The sequence below is a fragment of the Hyperolius riggenbachi genome, chromosome 3 (genome assembly GCF_040937935.1).
Source record: "Hyperolius riggenbachi isolate aHypRig1 chromosome 3, aHypRig1.pri, whole genome shotgun sequence".
NCBI classification, from domain to species: Eukaryota; Metazoa; Chordata; class Amphibia; order Anura; family Hyperoliidae; genus Hyperolius; species Hyperolius riggenbachi.
The window spans coordinates 307,354,894-307,372,655 of NC_090648.1; the positions used below are offsets into that span (position 1 = coordinate 307,354,894).

The 17,762-nt window shown below is 40.1% G+C and overlaps 1 protein-coding gene across 8 annotated transcripts in view; it reads left to right on the forward strand.

The window, feature by feature from the left end:
* The window catches only part of KCNC2 (potassium voltage-gated channel subfamily C member 2), a 333,265-nt gene that overhangs the window by 56,911 nt on the left and 258,592 nt on the right, over nt 1-17,762 (forward strand). The gene's annotated exons all lie outside the window — the stretch shown is intronic.

Below are 17,762 nucleotides of genomic sequence, written 5' to 3' on the forward strand. Positions count from 1 at the left end.
TTATAAGACTATTTTCTGTGCTACTAATGTTCTATTCATTATCTGTACTATACATACAGTTCATTATATCATAAGTTTTTTTTTTGGCTTCAGTGTAACTTTGAGGTGATGTCAGGTACTATTTTTCATGGGTGGGAAAGAAGGATTAATGTCTCATGTGCTAGTAAACAAATTCCTTGAGCCTATATAGCATCAAGTTATGAAGTAATGCAAATGAAGGAGCTGTATTGTGATTATGTCAGAGAATGTGTCACACTGTCACTGGAGAAATGTCAGTTCATTTTGATAGAATCAACTAATAACCAACAAAATCACGGATATTTGTCTGTCAGTTTGATGACCAATAATGAGGCTGCTTACACAATCAAAATGTTGTGCTTTCTGTTTATTTCAAACAGTCATTTTTAAACATCAAGTGATGAGTCATTATTAGATGCTTGATTTACATAAACCACTAACTTAACACTAATGATAGATTTTGAAGAGAATTAAGCAAGGAATGCAGCATGACTAATCTAGCCATTATGTACTCATACATGCTTCATGGGCATTAGTAAGTAGTTCACTGCAGAACTGCAAGCCGCAAGCAGGCGTGACAGAAACATACAGGCACTCCGAGGGGTTCTATCACAGCCTCCCGTTATGACTCATTCTCTCTATAAAATATATATCTCTGCACTCCTGAGAGCATCTTCCTCAAAAACAAACATCGCTGTGAAAAATGAACAATGGCTTGAGCAGGTGAAACCTATATAGTTCATCAAATGGAAAAAAAATGTTTAGGTATGCAAATTTTATGGGGCAACAAACAAACAGCACAGCTAAGAAAAGATTGATTGTTTGTGGAAGTATGCTGTGTTATCTGTTATAATGTGGAGTGTTAAAGGGAGACCGTAATCAAGAATTGAACTTCATCCTAATCAGTAGCTGATACCCTCTTTCCCATGAGAAATCTTTTCCTTTTTAACAAACAGATCATCAGGGGGCTCTGTACGGCTGATATTGTGGTGAAACCCCTCCCACAGTGTGATGTCAGGACCAAGGTTCTTGCTTCTTCCTTGCTGCATTGTGGGAAATAACAGCTGTTTCCAACTGCCAAAAAAGCAAGCAGCACCTTCGTCCACTAACATCACCTGCCAGCAGTAAAAATGTCACCATGTGATAAATATCAGAATGTAAATCAGGGAGAGGAAATATTTTACAATGGGCAAACACCGACTAAATCATTTATACATAATTATTGTAAAAATTAAGCACTTTTTATTACATTATTTTCACTGGAGTTCCTCTTTAAAGGACATCTCTAGCATTTGCCAAAATAATCAGCTAATAGGACAGTGCATAGGCTGTAGCTGTGACCCAGCTGGGTGGCCGCATTTAAAGAGTGGTGGCAACAGCACGATGGAGGGGAGGCCAAAGGAACTGAGGGGTCAGTTAGATTATGGGGGTATTTAAGAAGCAACAGGTATGGCTAAATATTTTTTTTTTTTGTTAGTTCAGTTGTGCTTTAAGGCCCACCAACAGTGCATGTTTGGCAGGAAACCACAAACATTCACATGTGGGGTAATTAGTGTCTCAAGAATTTTCATTACCTCTGTAGATTTCCACGAAGCATGGACTTTTGGTGGGCCCTGAGAACAGGATTGGGGAACACTAACCCATTGGACAGATCATTTTTTTTATACCTGTTTGTTTTGTATTTTAACCACTGTGGATTATACATTTTACATTGCAATTTATTTATTATATTATTACAGATATTGTTGCCTAGCACGCACACTCTTCCAATCCCTTGCATAGAACTCAGACTTTAGATTTGTCTTTAGTTCAGCCCAGTAGCATCCCTGCATCTGAACTAGGTGACATGCCACATGAGATAGGTGAGCATGGGCACCATGCTAAGTGCTAAGGTCTGGGTAGCCGAGAGGGTAAGAATTATGCAGAAAACAATATAATGTTCTATATGCACTCTCCTTAGGATTTCAGGTGATGCAATGTATGTATCATAGCTTGATTAAAATATAACTTTAATCTATTTTAGTCCTACAGCAAAGTCCTGGTAGATAGTATTATAGAGTAAACCTCATAAACAATTAAAAAATCTACATATAGTACAAAGAGTAAAACTCAAAGGCCGTGATGTACAACCTGGGATCTGCAGATGCCAAAGTGCACCTTGCTACGTGTCCCAGTAACCACATCAGTTATTTCCAGCATATTGGATGCTTGTCCAACTAACTAAGGTTTCATTGCCTATAAACTAATAGGGGGACTGTTATGCTCCCATCAATTCACGGAATGTTCAGCAGCATGTTCATACTAACTAGAAGTTGGTTATGTTATCAAAGAGTCTACGTACATTATGGACTTGTAGCCAAAAAAAGTCTGTGTGGCTGGTAGCCAGATCACACTACTGGAGAGCTTTATAGAGAATTCAGTAATGGTTTAGCCAGCAAGAGGACCCGGAGGACTTTATTTTGGAGCATTTGCAATGAATGGCTTTATTGTATGACAAATAAGTGCCATAAGTGGAAATAGAACTCTATCTGAAACCATTATGTGTAAGAGGGCTATATTTTGTGGGGTTATGTGAATTCTGTACGAACAGATATAAAACTTGCATAGCCAAAGTTTCAGGAAATCTGACGAACCTCATGGTTGTTGGAAATCAAAAAGGGATGCATCATTTTAAATACTGTAGTGGATATTTTCAATACATCTATTAGTATAGAATCAGAAGATGCATAAAGAAGTCAATGATTACTTTGAGTCAAGCCTAAAATTTGTTAGGGGTCTGATATAAGCTTGTATGATGGACTTTGGCCAAAACAGTGCACAACCACTGCTTTTTGGTAATTTTTAAGAAATATGGTTTTCCATTAATGACAATAGTTCATGCTTTCAGAACTCATAGACTCACAACAAATAAGTACTCTGCAGGATTACAGTGGCTTATGGATAGAAAATAAAACTTTAATAGATAATTGGCTACTACAGAAAGTTTCACTTTAGTTACTACAGTCAGATAATGAATTATAAAAATAGTAATTCAGAGATGTTTAACCTATTTTGGTTCCTGGACGTAGAAACTACGTCCAGGAACCATGCGCGCTCCCGCACGCTCCCGCGGGTGATCGCGCGCATGCACGCGCACTCCCGGCCCGCAGTTCATTAGCCAGGCAATTAGTGAATCGGGCTATAGAGCCCGATCACTGATTCCTCTCCCCCGCTGAAAAAGCGACAGCTTCTCTCGGAAGCTTCGCTTTTTCTGGATGTAATGTACCCCATGCGTCGCTCTAAACGTGTGTTATGCTTAGAGTGACGTCATGTAAGCAAACTCATGGCCGCCATCTTGTGGCCAAAAAGTAATACTACAACTAAAAGTTAAAAAAAATGAAAATCAACACACATTTACATTATAAACATATTGTTTACCTCCCACCCTCCCAAAACTACCCAAATAAAATGTTTAATATAAAAAAAAATAACATTACAATAAAAAAAAACATGTAAATATTTACCTAAGGGTCTAAACTTTTTAAATATCAATGTAAAGATGAAATATTTCTATATTTTTATTATTTTAACCACTTCAGGATTCGGCGTACGCTTAACTACGCCCCTGAATCCTGAAGTGGATTCCATGGAAACGGCCGCTCGTTCGAGCGGCCGTTCCATGTCAGTTCACGGAGGGTGTCTCCGTGAACACCCTGCGAGCCGCCGATCGTGGCTCGCAGGGTAAATGTAAACACACGGGGAAGATCTTCCCCGCTGTTTACATGTATACGGCGCTGCTGCGCAGCAGCGGCGTAGCGGAGATCGCCGATCCCCGGCCTCTGATTGCCCGGGGATTGCCGGCACCTAATAGGCTGAAGCCTGTCCTATCCGGCGCAGGACGGAATTCCGTCCTGCGCCGCTCACAGGGGGAGGGAGAGGGAGGGAAGGGGAAGGAGGCCAGGAAGCGCTGCGGAGGGGGGCTTTGAAGAGCCCCCCCGCAAGCGCAAACAGCCAGCGGCGATCAGACCCCCCTAGCAGGACATCCCCCTAGTGGGGGAAAAAAGGGGGGTAGTCTGATCGCCCTGGCTGCTAGCTGATCGGTGCTGCAGGCTGGAGAGCCCACGCAGCACCGATCAGGCAACCCCCCCTGGTACAGAAGTGGTTAAACTTGTAAATAGTGATAGATGCAAAACGAAAAAAATGCACCTTTATTTCCAAATAAAATATTGTCGCCATACATTGTGATAGGGACATAATTTTAACGGTGTAATAACCAGGACATATGGGCAAATATAATACGTGAGTTTTAATTATGGAGGCATGTATTATTTTAAAACTATAATGGCTGAAAACTGAGAAATAATCAATTTTTTTCCGTTTTTTTCTTATTCTTCCTGTTAAAATGCATTTACAGTAAAGTGGCTCTTAGCAAAATGTACCCCCCAAAGAAAGCCTAATTGGTGGCGGAAAAAACAAAATATAGATCAGTTCATTGTGATAAGTAGTGATAAAGTTATAGGCTAATGAATGGGAGGTGAACATTTCTCAAGTGAAAACGATGGAACGCGAATGGGTTAAAGAAACATTACAGTGAGTGGAATATGGAGGCTGCCATATTGATACCACATGATAAAAATGCAATTTGTCGTGCTGGCTCAGTATGTAGCAGAGACAGAAACATGTCAAATCTGTGCAAATAAAATAAAAGAAGGCTAGTGCAAGGTAGCCAGATTTTATACCTTCCATGTTTCTCTTAATTCAAGTTACTTCTTTTGTAGCATAAATCTGTTGATCTGCTAATTTGATCTGGGCATGTTTTAGCCTACCGCTGGTTTGTTTTGCTTTCCAGTTGTTTTCTCTGTGTTTATGTTGGCATGGCAAAATCCTTCAGTTTACTTTCAAGCATACCCATATTGAGCAAGGTATTAATTTGCAATGAAGCAGTGGAGCATGCACAGAGTAAGACTGCAAATTATTATTACTGTTCATGTGAAGTCTCTGGAATTATTCTAATCATAAGTTCTCTTACTAGGATTCGCTCTGCTTCTCTGCTACCCATCAAAGAGCCTATTTTTTTCCAGGAATTACTTCAATTTTTATCAGGGATGCCCATGAAAACACTTGGAAGAGATACTCCTACAACTTTGTTGATTTAAAACTAGTATAGATTGAAAGACTTAAAACATAACACTTTTTTACTCACTCAATTTTAGAAATGAATGAAACGGTCCTATCATACAATCCAAGGAAACATGTATTTTTTTACCCATGCTCTGTAATGTGCACTCTCTGTTCATCTGCTCTAGATGCTGATGCTTAAGTTACTATGGAAACAGTCTAGCTCTTGGTTTTCTGCATTCACGGAATAACATCCCTTCGCTGTCTTATTGATTTGAAAACTCATTGTACCAAGGCTGTGACATCAAACCAAATAGGGGATCTGTCCTCTCCTATCAATACATGATTGCAGATCTTCTTATCAGACCTACATGTCAATAAAAAACAAGCAACTTAGTTCTGTGTGGACTCACAAGATATTACAACCTGTGAACAGCACAACAATTAGAAGCAGTCAACAGATTTACATTGTCTTCTAAATGAGGTGCAGCAGGTGAGAGCAGGCTACAGGTTTTTCTTTCTGACGTCTGTCTACATTCCTAACTACACTTTCAAAATGTACAAAATATTCAAATAATAACATGTAAAGATAAATGCATATTTGTTTAGTGTTGTAATTAAATAAGTATAATGAAAGGTAGTATTGCATTAAAAAAAACTATAATTAAAGGTTAAAAAGGTTCAGAAATCATTGGAATTTAGTGTCTCTGTTGGTGTTGGTTGGTGTATCTACTCTGTAATGCTGTATTTTCTTAAAAAAGGAACTTTACTGAATGTAACTTTATAAATAAAATTATTTATATTTTACAACATTTATTCATACATTATTTATTCAATGTATGCCCATTGTAAAATCTTTTCTCACTTTGGAATATTTGCTTTGTGTGTGTTCCGAAGTGAGCAGAAACAATACAAGTCTCTTAGAGTGATATTACACTCCTGACGAAGCCCTACGGGGTGAAACATGTCAAGCACTGGGTGGTGTTATCACTATATATATATATATATATATATATATATATATATATATATGTATATATATATATATATTTAGATATATATATGCACCCCAAGTTATATGTACCCCAGCATCTCCAGTACTGTTGGTGGGCAACTACTGATAATTAGATACCACACACATAGAACCACTTTTCCGACATTATTTGTCGTTCGTATGGTGAATATCCCACGAGAACTATTCATTTCCACAGTGTGTTATTGGACAAGACTCTGGAGGATAGTTAAAGCCCACTCCTGATACACTTTGGTGGGGGATGAAAAAATACCCCTCCAGTGTACCTTTCCTGATGTTTCCAGCACACACAATCATAGTATTGTTTTATTAATAAAGTGTATACGCTTTTACCTTAGTTTGCCAGTTAGGGCATTGTCCAGTGAACCTTTGCAACAATATAATTTAATTTATGCAATCAAGAAGTACTCCATGCTGAATTGATGTCAATAAACTTACTATATACTCCGGACGTTTGAAGGCTGGTGTCTATTTGCTGCAAGGTGTGAGGACATCCAAGACACAATTTTTAACATCTCTCTGACTATCCCTTGTAGGCAGTGTAATGCCTAGGCAGAGTATACAGGCCTTTTTTTAATTACAGTTTTTACTTGTTTGTACTGTATTTTACCTCTAAAAGGCTTTCACATGTATCTTTCTGAATCACATATAAGGCTTTGAAGCTAAAAGTTGAAAAGATATGTAATTAGGTATAATCTCACAAAACATTGGTTATAAAGGCAGAACAAGATACGCAGGAAACAGTGATTCAAGAAAAATGCTACTAAGAGGAAAGGTTCCCCTTTTCATTTCACAAAAAAGGGATAGCACAACGTTTAGAGTCCCAAAGATATGTAGGGAACAATGGCAGAATTCAGCCAAAAATGCTGATTGTAAAAAAATGCTTAAAATGAAAACATTCAGATTTGAAAGTAAACTCCAAACAACTGATTTTTTGCATGTAGATTAAAAAAAATAAGGTGGTGTCAGCGGTACACCTTTTTGTGTTATCACCTTTACAGAGCAACATCTTTAGTTCTAATGAGTGATGCAGACACACAGACACTTATAAACATCTGAGTATCACCTTTACTAATTAGGATTGAGCAACTTGTGCTGTTAGAGGCGTGAACTGTACATAGGTCTTGGAAATGGAAATGATTCATACTGAGACTAGTTGCAATGAAACCAGTGGCTTACCTGGCAGCTAATAGTGAATGGGATGGAGATGGAGATGAGGGGGAACCAATTCACATCATTTAGCAGCTGTGTCCAACTGCTGCTTACACAACAAGGGTGGTGTTTGGGTATGTTTACAGCACTTTACAGCCAAGTGAATGCAAAGCGGAACCTGAAGTTCCTGAACCATTCAGCTCAGATCGTTTCTCCACTCCTAGGGTTTGGAGAAAGCTCAGTAAGCATCACACACATTTACTGAACAAATTGCTCCACCACAAAAATAATCTAAATATAAACTAAGCCATGCAACTAAATCAGGATTGCAGATTTTGATCCTTTGGCTTAGTACCCTTGCATCACATCTTGCATGGGCCGCAGTGAAGCTACAAGGTTTACAAATCTGCAGACCAGTGTTATTCTACTCCAATCACGAAGTGTGATAAGCTCTCTGAAAATAAACAGGGAATAGTGCCCATGACTGAGCTGAGGTGCCTTGCAAACACTTGTACATGTGAATGCCTAATGTATGGAGAGTGGAGGAAAAGATGAGAAGTGTAGTCTTACCCTAGATCATATTATTCTTTTAATTAGCTATGCAGGTTGGGGACAAGTTGTGGGGTGCCAGCAAGCAGTGTCGCTACCGCCAAGACAGACATTCATAAGTACAGGCAATCCACTTACTTCACCCAACAGTTTAATTACCAGCAAGACAGTGCTAATCAGCCAGTGCGTGTAATATTTGCAAACAAAATTAAACAGCCTTGCATGTCAATTAAACTTGTGCAAAACAAGAAAGGTACACTTGTACAAAGACGCCAATCATAGTGTAAAATCCACTAAAAACTGTTTAAAAAGGGAAGTAGCGGTGGACTTACCTCCCCAAAGAAGACCCTATTTTGTCGACTTTCAGACAAAAAATGGCTTTATTTGTTTACTCCACAGTATGGATATGAATGGTTGAATCACACACTGACTTTTCTCACCATTTGGTGACTACAGTGCAGCAATCATCCCACTGGAAGTCCTGACTTTACTAGCCATGCAAAGTAATGCCTCTCACTGCTGAGTTAGCAGGAGCACTGAGACTCCTGACATTAGACAGCGAGAGTAGCAGGAGTCATAGCAGTTGGGTCAATCTGGTAAATCTTGTACATGCCTACACCAGTTGCACAAATGCTATATACAGTGGGATGCGAAAGTTTGGGCAACCTTGTTAATTGTCATGATTTTCCTGTGTAAATCGTTGGTTGTTACCATAAAAAATGTCAGTTAAATATATCATATAGGAGACACACACAGTAATATTTGAGAAGGGAAATGAAGTGTATTGGATTTACAGAAAGTGCAAAATAATTTTTTTAATAAAATTAAGCAGGTGCATAAATTTGGGCACTGTTGTCATTTTATTGATTCCAAAACCTTTAGAACTAATTATTGGAACTCAAATTGGCTTGGTAAGCTCAGTGACCCTGACCTACGTACACAGGTGAATCCAATTATGAGAAAGAGTATTTAAGGGGGTCAACTGTAAGTTTCCTGTCTCTTTTAATTTTCTCTGAGGGTCTCAAAACACTTCTCAAATGACCTGAAGACACAGATTGTTCCCCGTCATGGTTTAGGGGAAGGATACAGAAAGCTGTCTCAGAGATTTCAGCTGTCTGATTTCACAGTTAGGAACATATTGAGGAAATGGAAGACCACAGGCTCAGTTCAAGTTTAGTCTCAAAGTGGCAGACCCAGGGCCGGCCCGCTCATGAGGCGGGGTGAAACTTCTGCCTCAGGCGGCAAATTTCCAGGGGCGGCACCCGCCCGTCCGTGGGTGTGGGGAGCCGCCCGCCGAGCTGGAGGGGTAGCTGGCAGGACGGGGGTATTGGGCCAGCGGCGGGGAGGGGGGTCGGACCCCCTCGCCTGGGTCCCCCGTCCTCCGCTCCCCTCCAGCCTTAAATAGAAGCAGCCACTATGTGTAAGAGGAACGGGCCAGGAGGACTCACCTCTTCCTCGTTCCAGCGTGCGCCCCACTGACGTCACTTCCTGCAATGCTGCAGGAAGTGACGTCAGTGGAGCGCACGCTGGGAAGAGGTGAGTGTCCTCCCCGCCCGTTCCTCTTAATACACATAGCGGCTGCTTCTATTTAAGGCTGGAGGGGAGCGGAGGACGGGGGACCCAGGCGAGGGGGTCCGACCCCCCTCCCCGCCGCTGGCCCAATACCCCCGTCCTGCCAGCTACCCCTCCAGCTCGGCGGGCGGCTCCCCACACCCACGGACGGGCGGGTGCCGCCCCTGGAAATTTGCCGGGGGGGGGGGGGGGGGGGCGGCGGCGGTGTGCAAAAAATTTGCCACAGGCGGCAAAAAGTCTAGGGCCGGCCCTGGGCAGACCAAGAAAAATCTCAGATAAATAGAACGACAAAAGGTGAGAACAGTCAGAGTCAACCCACAGACCAGCACCACAGGCCTACAACATCATCTTGCTGCAGATGGAGTCAATGTGCATCGTTCAACCATTTGGTGCACTTTTCACAAGGAGATGCTGTATGCGAGGGTGATGCAGAGGAAGCCTTTTCTCCACCCACAGCAAAACAGAGCCACTTGAGGTATGCTAAAGCACATTTGGACTAGTCAACTTCATTTGGGAATAAGGTGCTGTGGACTGATGAAACTAAAATTTAGTTTTTTGGGCATACTGTAACAAAGGGCGTTATGGATGGAGGAAATACAACACAGCATTCCAAGAGAAACACCTGCTACCTACAGTAAAATATGCTGGTGGTTCCATCATGCTGTGAGGCTGTGTGGCCACTGCAGGGACTGGGAATCTTGTCAAAGTTGAGGGACGCATGGATTCCACTCAGTATCAGCAGATTCTAGAGACCAATGTCCAGGAATCAGTGACAAAGCTGAAGCTGCGCCAGGGCTGGATCTTTCAACAAGACAACGACTCTAAACACTGCTCTGAATCCACTAAGGCATTCATGCAGAGGAACAAGTACAATGTTCTGGAATGGCCATCTCAGTCCCCAGATCTGAGTATAATTGAAAATCTGTGGTGTGAGTTAAAGAGAGCGGTCCATGCTCGGAAGCCATCAAACCTGAATGAACTAGAGCTGTTTTGTAAAGAGGAATGGTCAAAAATACCTTCAACCAGAATCCAGACTCTCATTGGGACCTACAGGAAGCATTTAGAGGCTGTAATTTCTGCAAAAGGAGGCTCTACTAAATATTGATTTCATTGCTTTTTTTGTGGTGCCCTTATTTATACACCTGCCTAATAAATAATTTTAAACAGTTATTGCACACTTTCTGTAAATTCAATAAACTTAATTTCACTTCTCAAATATCACTGTATGAGTCTCCTATATGTTATATTTAATTGACATTTTTTTATCGTAACAACCAATAGTTCATACAGGAAGATCATGACGATTAACAAGGTTGCCCAAACTTTCGCACCCCACTGGAGATGGTGGATGGTACAATCTGTATAATTAGTGTAGCACCCATCCAGTATAAAATTAACATGATTGTATAATAGCTATCTAATAAAAATATATTAGTAATAAGTAACAGTAGTGGAAAAAGAGATAATCATGGAGATGCCATTTGAAATTGGGCCAGTCAAAATCAACAGTGATAATGAACATCTCACTGATGAACTCTATGGAGAAAGCCATAAGTCTGGAAAGATAGGTGAGGTTGAGATGTAAAGCAGTAGGCAGATTGTCCAGCAGATAGCTGAGAATGACTCTTTCAGATTCTGCAGTAAGGAAACAGGGCGCGATCAGTGGCTGAATGGAACATTGTAGTTTAGATTGCGTGGTTAAGTTCTAAGAAGGTGATTCTAATAGTTAGAGAGTGACAAGTATGCTGTGAAAGGGAATTCCCCTGAAGGGAGAAAGTCTTATGATGAGAATGGAGTGAGGAAGTGTATGAAGGGGATAGGTTTATAGAAAGCTTTGTTAGATGGATGCTCTGGATAGCTAGCAAGTAGCAACAAGTGGTGGGATGTGCAAAGAAGAGCCTCATTCAGTATAAGGAACAAGAAGATAAATGGATGAGACAAGCAGTATAGTTTAGTTTAACATGGATTGGATTGGTGCCAAGTTCTGCTTTGATAGGCCACAGAAGAGTATGTTTCAGCAGTCACAGTGGGATGGGATAAGGCCATGTTACTGCTAATGTTTGTTTGGTTTTGTGCCATACACTGAAATGAGCAGATGTGGAATATGCTTTTAAGGTGAAAATCACAATAAGTGATTAGTGAGTGATTGTGCGGTTTAAGTACTGAATTTTAATATAATCCCCATGCAGTGTGCCCAAGTGACTGATGTTATTTAGATATTGTCAACATGTAGAAGCTAATTCCTGAATATTCATAAAGATTAAATAGCTAGAGAAACAATAATAAGGTGACCATCTTCCTGATTAATATGGAGGTGTTCATCATTACAGCCACGCTGTGCATATCAGATGGTCTCCATTCTTTTTACATCACCCTGACCCTGGACATTTATATACACCTACTGGCCACATTGTCTGTGATTGCTTTTTGCAACTTAGTTACATAACAAACATTCACCAACCCAGTGATTATGCTGGACAAATGTTTGACTAGAACAGAATATATGGAGGAGACTTTGTCTGAGAAGAAGAGGATGACTTTCTCACACAGGTCTTGTGAAAGTGTGTTGCTGGGTTTATGACAAAACAGGTTGCAGAGATTGTCAACTGCACAAAAAGTTGGGCAGGTTCGTTGGCTGCATTTGTAATCTTCTGAGGTAAGAATAAGGACTTTTTCTTGTTGATTATGGCTTGATATTTTATCAGGTGAACAATTAGGGAATGTTTGTCACCTTGCGCCACTGTCCTTCTAGTCTCCACCTCTCTTTCTTTAGTTCATTTACAGAGTTGTCAAACCAGCGTGCATGATGTAATAGCATGGAACATTTAATGCATAAGGGATCTATGGAGTCAAAAACAGCTGAGATGTAGTGGTTATATTTAAGGACCATGGAGTCAAGGTCTAAGCTGTGATCTGTCAGTCCATCAAGATTGAGGTTGGACTGAAGATGTTTTGGTGACTAACCTGACAATACCTTTCAAGGATCAATATTTTATCAATCCTTTCACTTGATGTTTTAACCTGGTGCTGTCAGGGAGAAGTGTATGGTATAGTGATCTGAAATTTTCACACTGGATATTAAAAGTTCTGAATGGAATATGAGGTCTAAGTGTGGCCTTTATTGTGGGTAGGTAGGTTGATGGCTTGAGAGAAGCCCAGTTTTCATAGCTGAGAGTTAGGGTGCCAGATATTCAAAATAATGGATGGGGTCTAAAGTGAATGGTCTAATGTTCAAACTGGATTTGAAGCACAGAGATACCCCTCCTATCTTACGGTTTTGCGTCTCCTGGTGTAACTCTTAGTAGTTGACTGGCACAGCAGCTTCCGTAGTAGGTCCAGTTTTCTGGTCCAACCATGTCTCTGTAATTAAGGCTAGATATGAAGCCTGTATTAGGTCATGAATAACTGCTGTTTTGTTGTTTATAGATCTGGCATTGCAGAGTACTGCTTTAATGCTGCTTGCCTGTGGTATGAGGCCTGTATTCCTAGCCCCCGAAAGGGCGCCTGCATTCAAGGGTGTGGCAGTTATCCTTGTTTGAGAGATCTGTGTCCTTTAGTGCCAAAGCTGTAACTGATGTTGTTTTGGTGATATCAGAGGCTTGCTTTGTAACATCATTACGAGTGCCTCCTCGTTTACGCCTCTTCACTTGCTTTGTTTTCCTGAGAGTCTCAAGGGATTTTAGGGGGATAATAAAAGCAAGATCAATATGTAAAAGTTCCTTGTTGAGAGAGGTGGCACTATAGATATGTATTTTAGAGTTGACATTTAGACAGCTGATAGGCACCCTGCTGAAATCAAAGCAGCCTTTGCAAGCTTTATTCCTCAAAGTCAGCAAGATGTCCCAAAGTTGTTTAAAACAGATCCTTGTTTTTAAATGTAAAAATGATTATGGAATAGATGTAGAAAGAGACAGTCATATTGCATAAAAAGTTACCATTCTTTTGATAAGTCCTGGAGTTGTCCAGTTGCTAATTTAGATATGTTCCCAATAAATGTATGACATTTTAACTTCTATATCACTCTTGTGGTGAGATGCCTAGAAGATAAAACCATTGAGCCACCTATGGGGAGGTCATCACGGACTTTCATATTGTTGGATAAAGTACTGAAATTTGTTAGTGAAAAGTATCAACGTGTCTGATATGTAATAGCTGTACTGAAACTCTAGGAAGTGTTTAGTTACGTCTGAGCTAAGGTTATCGTTTTCTGCACTCTAAAAGGACAATCATGAGATTTTCTGCAATTAATGACTAAAAATAAAGTAAAATATTCATTCTACGTGGTAATTTCTTGCTGGAAGCCGTGGCTTTTGCCGTCTGTGTTATTGCTATACTTGCCTTCTAAACATAGTTTGTCGAGTTCCCTTAAAATGTAGGCAGCAGTTATTAAGTATAATTAATAGCAGAATACTATCATTTTGACAGCCCTGTTCACATAGTAAAAGCATTGTTTTACTGTATAAATACATATGTACTACAGTATATACATACAGCTCTCAGAAAGAAAAAAGAAAAAATAATTAAAAGCGTTGACTATCCAAATCGAAGTGTCCAGGAGAAGGAGTGGCTTATATCCTATGAATTCACTTATATTGCTGCCCTTTTCACTGAGGAAAAAAAAATAATCTGTACCTGCAGGCATGAAACCTTACCAAAACCTTACCAACTAACAATCAACCTCATAGTTTCCTATACCTATGACCTGACCCAGGAAGAGTTACAAATTAAACAAAACCCTCTTTTTTTCCCATCACACCTATTGAGCCCATTGTGTGTTTCTGTAACATACCTCTCCAATAATCATCTCAGAGCCAGGGCCGGCGCTTCCATAGAGGCAAAGGGGGTAATTGCCCCAGGGCCCCAGAGCTTCTAAGGACCTCCCAAGGTGTCCCCTCCCCACCCCCACTCCAGCTGTAATGAGCCATGGGTACGGGGCTAATTTGCACTACCTGTTGCCAGGGTTAATACACCAGGGTTAATACGCAGCTAAAAGTCCAAAGCACAGGGTGTGGTGCTGCCTTCTGTGTCCTGCCTGGATTAAGTAAGACTCCGCTGTGTGAACAAGACTTTGCTGTGTGGAGGGAAAGAATAGGGATCCCAACAATGCTTTTGAGGGGACACCTGATGATATTGTGTGATGGGTGAGGTAGGATAGGGCCTGGCAGACAGCATTGTGCCACAACCCCCCCCCCCCCCCCATGCAGGTGCAGTACTATTCTCCACCGGAGAGAGACGGAGGGAGTGCACTGCACATGCTCAGACTGGCTGGACTGGCCGAAGTTACAGGACCTAGTACAGGAGCTGAAGAAGGCTGAGGATGCCGGCGTGGGAGAGATCCCTGCAGATGGGGCTGGAGAAAGCCCCAGGTATGTATAAATGTTTGACTAATATTCATCTCTGGTACACGTTAAATGTGCCTTCACAGCTCATTTTTTCCATCAAGAATATGTTCTACCTTAGGCCAGTTCCCCTTTGACCTCTGGCCACGTTATTCTCCTACTAAATAACCTAAAACACACTGCCTTTAGGTATTAATATTGTGTACTACTCCACCTCTTGCTCCCCCCCATTCCTTTAGATTGTAAGCTTGCAAGGGCAGGGCTCTCTCACGCTTGTGTGTCTTGGAATTTTCTACACATTTATACATATTAATTTTGTCTCTAATTACCAATTCCGTATTTTGTACTGATTCTGTATTTTGTACCAACTCTGCATTTTGTATATTGGTGTCTACCATTGTCTGTATTATTTTGTACCCCATGTTTATTTCTTACTTTGTACAGCCTACAGAATATACAGAGTAATTTACAAAAGGCAGAACAAGTAATTAAACATGCCAAGTTTTTTCTTTTTTTTAATATTACACATCTATATAACCAATTAAATACACTGTTGTTAATCAAGCTTTTACACACACCATACAAAATTTTGATGATTCTTTTTCATAATAAAATTGAATTGATATCTAGATATCTATTATTGTTAGAAGACATTTTGACAGGTACCACTTTTCCACATGCATCAGACTGTTAAGAAGTTCTGTAATGTGACAGCAATTGCACCGTGCCATGTGAAAAGAGCCATTCAAATATGTTAGCATTTCACTTTCTATCAAAACATCTCATTATATTGTTCAGAGTAGTGAAAAGCAGGGAGATGTGTGTTAGCATGTAACTGAATGTAGTTGATATTGCATAATTGCATGAAACATCCATACTGATTTAAAAACAATAAGGCTAGAAAAAAAATTACCCCTGGATACAAAGCGTACATTTATAACCAATGTACAAATGCAGCACAACAACACTAGCCAAGAAAACCTGAGGTTCTTAATGTGTATATATATATATATATATATATATATATATATGTATATATATATATATACAGTATATATATATATATATATATATATATATATATATATATATATATATATATACTGTATATACATACAGGGCTGGTTCTAGACTTTTCGCTGTCTGAAGCAAACTTGTGAGGATGCGACCACCCCCCTCCCCCCACCTCTCCCCTTTAGCAGAAGCAGCAGAGCAGTAGGAGAAACTGAAAAGGATCAGCTGAGTGTAGAGCTGGTGCTGCCCCCTACAGTCTGGCACCCTGAATCACGTGATTCAGTCTGCTTCATGGGAGGGCCGTCCCTATATATATATATATATATATATATATATATATATATATATATATACATATATATATATACATATATATATATGTATATATATATATATATATATATATATATATGTATGTATATATATATATATATATATATACAAATATATATATACAGTATATATTTGTATTGTTTTTCCTGTCACCGAGTGATGGGGAGAATGCCACCTATAGTGCAGACACAGGAGCTCAGTGGTGGCATTCAGATGATCTCCTATCAGCCTTGACATGCTGGAACACTAGTGTGAATCCATTACTGTTGGAATGGCAAGCTGTGAATTTTGGCATTATGAGTGAAATGGCATTGTGAAAATTGAGAATTTATGAACTCCTTGCATAGTGCGAGTCCTGACAAGGCACATTTAACCTTACATTCATTTGTGTATAATCTCCTTAATTAGCTGATGTCAGATAAATCATTTACAGTATGTTGTCAGGATCCTCCCTACAAGCAATAGATGACAAGGGTTGAAGGGAGATTCCCCATGACTTCCTGCTACAGGGACATGACATGAAGTAAGAAGAAATCTATCTTAGGAGGGAGACATCACACATCTGAATATGGTCACTGGAATAGGTGTTCTCACAGAAGTTTTAGTGCCAACATCGGTTTTAATGACAATCGTGAGAATTTTAGATCCGCTCCCATTTAGGTGTCATCTGTCACAGAGAAAGGAGAGATGCAATCTATTCCATTGGGACACCGCAACAATGCAAGCCATAAAGGGGAATTTAACTCTCCATCTGCATGATCCAAAATAAAAGAAACAAATGCCTGGAGTTACATTTTAACAGCTTCAGCTCAGCAATTTCATGTCATGTGATCATGTTTTTAAAGTGGGATTTTGCTGCAAAAGCCCTGTTTGATATGGATGCATTTTAATACTCTGCTAACTAAACTGACAGATCAGATATCATATTTATATCTGTGGTAGGTGTTGAGCTTTAAACTTCTGTGCTTAAAAAAAGGATTCATTCTGCATTCCAGGAATGTGTGTTTGCACTTGAAACAATTTGGAAAGACCGATGGATCATCATTGGTGAAACCATTAAAGCTGAACTCCAGATGTACAACTAAACACACAGTTGAAATATAGTGTATGTTAAAGGTGTTACCGTTTGATATATTTTTAGTTTTTGCCAGCTAGTCCTGTGATTTTCATAGATTAGCTGCAGCTCTTGTACCCTCTATTTTTAATCGAGAAAGGTGGATTGAAGGAAGAACGCTCAAACAGAACATCTAAACCGCAATCTTCTTAATTGTTTAACTTAGTGGCATAGCAAGACAAGACACAGAACATTTATATCACACTTTTCTCCTGGTGGACTCAAAGCACCAGAGCTGCAGCCACTAGGGTGTGCTCTATAGGCAGTAGCTGTGTTAGGGAGTCTTGCCCAAGGTCTCCACACTTAATAGGTGCTGGCTTACTGAACAGGAAAAGCTGAGATTTGAACCTTGGTCACCTATGTCAGAGGCAGAGCCCTTAACCTGTACATTATTCAGCCACTAGCAAAACTATAAACCTCCATATGGCAACTATAAACCTCCATATGGCTAAGAATGAGTTGGAAAGTATGGAAGTTCAGCATTAAAGGTGGAAGTGTTGGGACGATGGAGAGCAAGGTGTGGCATATGGTGAGTGGCGGA